This window comes from Dipodomys ordii, unplaced genomic scaffold, assembly GCF_000151885.1.
Source record: "Dipodomys ordii isolate 6190 unplaced genomic scaffold, Dord_2.0 Scaffold153, whole genome shotgun sequence".
In the NCBI taxonomy this organism is placed as follows: Eukaryota; Metazoa; Chordata; class Mammalia; order Rodentia; family Heteromyidae; genus Dipodomys; species Dipodomys ordii.
This window is the reverse complement of record NW_012267369.1, coordinates 1,165,180-1,168,152: the sequence shown is the minus strand read 5'-3', so window position 1 is coordinate 1,168,152 and position 2,973 is coordinate 1,165,180.

Genomic DNA, 2,973 nt, shown 5'->3' with positions numbered 1-2,973 from the left:
GTGCATGCTGTGCGTGTGCATGCTCTGCTCTTGTGTGTGCATGCTCTGTGTGTGCTCTGCATGTCTGTGCATGCTGTGTGTATATGAGTGTGTGTGCGTGTCCTGGCAAGCAGCTCCACGACATGTCAACATGTGCGTCTGCTTTCAATTGCACTGGAACAATTCTACCTGATAAACAAAAACAGATCCAAAATAACCTTTGGCAGGCAGCATATTTTTAAAAGAAAGAGGTCTGCCTGCGTGGCAGGGGTAAAGCTTAAGCAAACAAACCTGGTCAAGCCAAATGTCAACGGTGCGCATCAACAGCCCTCAGAGGCTCCCACGGCCGGCCGGAGGGGCGGGGCGGCGCCCGCCACCGCTGCCCGCCACTGCATGATGGCACTTCCAGGTCATGGGGTCAGAGCAGGGGCCAGCAACCGGCGCGTGGCAAGCAAGAGCGGAGGCTGGCTGCTCAGGGTCCTCTGGCTCCGGCCTGGGCCCTGCTGGGCGGGTGATCGAAGGGTCTCTGCGGGGACCTGTGTTCCCAGGCCCGCTGGGCGGCTGCGGACAGAAGTCCACCCGGGGCTCAGGGCCAACACAGAGTGAGTGTGTGACGGCCTGCTCCAAATCCCACGCCCACGCGTGCGGAGCAGCGGGCCGGTGGCTAGCTCCAGGCCCATAACCCACGAGAGGCCAGGCCCCGGCAGCCCGCAAGACAGGACGGCCCTGCCTGGGCTCCGCGTTCCCAAGCCAGGCTCTGGAAAGCTCCAGTCCCCAGGATGGGACGCCAGGGGACGCGCCCAGCCCCGCACACTGTCCCTCCAGGTGCAGGCCCTGCACCCCCGTGTCAGCCAGTTCTGGGGTGCTCCTCTGCCTCCCACGGCCAGGCCAGGCTGCTGGGCAGAGCCCACCGTGGCTTCAGGAAGTTGGGCTGTGGAGGCCCCAACCGCACAGCCCGGGAGCACTCCTGCCCTGCAGGTCAGCGGTGGACGGGGGCTCTCAGCTGGCCGCTGTGCTGAGGGAGGCGGACCGGCCAGGCACCCGACGTGGGAGGCTGGAGATGCAGATCCCCTCTTCCAGAGGGCTGTCCTTGTATTGTTAGAAAATGTCAGGCCTGCGGAGGGGACAGGAGCATTTGTGAATGCTGATGTGCAGGGGGCCATGGACAGCCGGGAAGCACCAAACAACAGCGCTTTTGTGCCTCTCGGAGGAGGGGAGCGGGGAGAAAGGCTGAAAGCCGGAGAGAAATGAGTAAAAACAGCTGGAGGGGATTCTGAGGCGTGGGCCGAGCACACGGCTCCCCAGAGGGAGCAGCCCGCAGCCGCCGAGGGAGCAGAGCGCACAGTGCTCAGGACGGAGTGGAGGGCCGCGAGGACCGGCCGCACAGTGGAGGAGGAGGAGGAGGAGCGGCCCGCACGGCAGGCCGGGCAGACATGGCCCCGGGGCCCCGCACAAAGCTGGCTGAGACGCAGGGAGGCCACGAAGAAACAGTGGAACAGAAGTTGTTCCTCTCTGCGTCTTTGTATTTTTTCTTTCATAAAAGCCACACAAGAATCAGATGAATACCAGCTCATTGTACAAGAGCCGAACACCAATTAGAGAGGGAACATGAAAGCCTTTCGGCTCCCTCAACTCGCCGTCCCTCACTCCCCCGAGACGCGCCGCTGGCGGCAGCGCCGTCTCCCGCCTGCTCTGCGCATCTGCACAGACGCGTGTGCACAGCACGGCTCTCCCACCGTGTGCCCTGCTCCAGACGGGCTTCTGTGTTTCGTATTGTGTCTACTCTATTTACTCACAAAACGCTACTAAGGGCCTCACACTCAGACTGACAGGAGCCTGTGCTCCCAGAGTCGCAGGCTCCGCAGCCATCTTTCCACGCTGGCCTGTGCTGCTCCGGGCCGTGTGGTGCCCGGGGTGAACCCCACCTGCACCCCCGTCACCGTGAGGTCAGACAAAACCCCACGCGTACACTCTGACCAGGCCGGGAAAGGCCATGTATGAATCCTGTGCCCCGGCAGGCCCGGGGAAACCCCGGTGGACAGGTGAGGCGGACCAGGGCCCTGGGCGTGCCGGGTGTGCGGGCGTCCCTCGGATCCCACGGCGGCCCTGTGCACGGGGCACCGTCCACGCCGCCGGGGGGGCTGGCACGGACAGGCATCGGGCCTCCGCTCCCCAGCACCCCTGGGCCGCTGGCAGGCAGGTGCGGGGGCACGGCCATGCGCTCTGCGCCCAGGACGAAGGCACGGCCCGCAGGGTGCCCGCCCGAGGGACGCGCCGCTCAAGCTTCAGCACCCAAGGGGTTAAAGCGCCGCACTGCCCAGGCTGCCCGCCCGCGGCGGGGGCCGCCCGCCCACCCCTGCCGTATGGTTTGCATTAGCAGCGCGCTGTTTGGCAGGGACCCCTCTGGCGGCCTGCCTTCCCTGCCTGCCCCTCCGCTCTCCACCGGGCTCAAAAGAAATACCAGGATCCACACAGAACCCCGCGCACTCCCTCCGTCTCTTCCCCGTCCTGAATCAAACAAGCTCTTAAACTCCTGACCTTCCGCCCGCCACCCGGTTTGCTTCTTGGCGGCGGCAGCAAGGAGGCTGGGAGTCAGGCACTAACCTCTCCTTCACCCAGCCCCGCGCCGCAGGCCGGGCCGCGTCCCCCGTCCCGAGGCCCTCCAGCCAGGCAGGGCCGCCCCGCACACCCACAGCCCCCAGCAGCGCGGGTCCACACTCATCCCAAGCATCAGACTGAGATCCATGATGCGCCCAGCCCGGGACCTCCTCTCGCCGCCAGACCCAACCTGCCACCCAGGACAGAGTCCCGGGCTGCCCGGGCTTGCCGCCTGGCTCTCCACACGGCCCCCACACCAAGTGTCCGCTTGTCCAGACTCCAAAGCCATGGTCCTCTTGAGGCCAGAGCCTGCTCTGCCCTGCCCTGCCCTGCCCCTGCCCTGCTCTGCCCTGCCCAGCCCCTGCCCTGCCCTGCCCTGCCCAGCCCTGCCCAGCC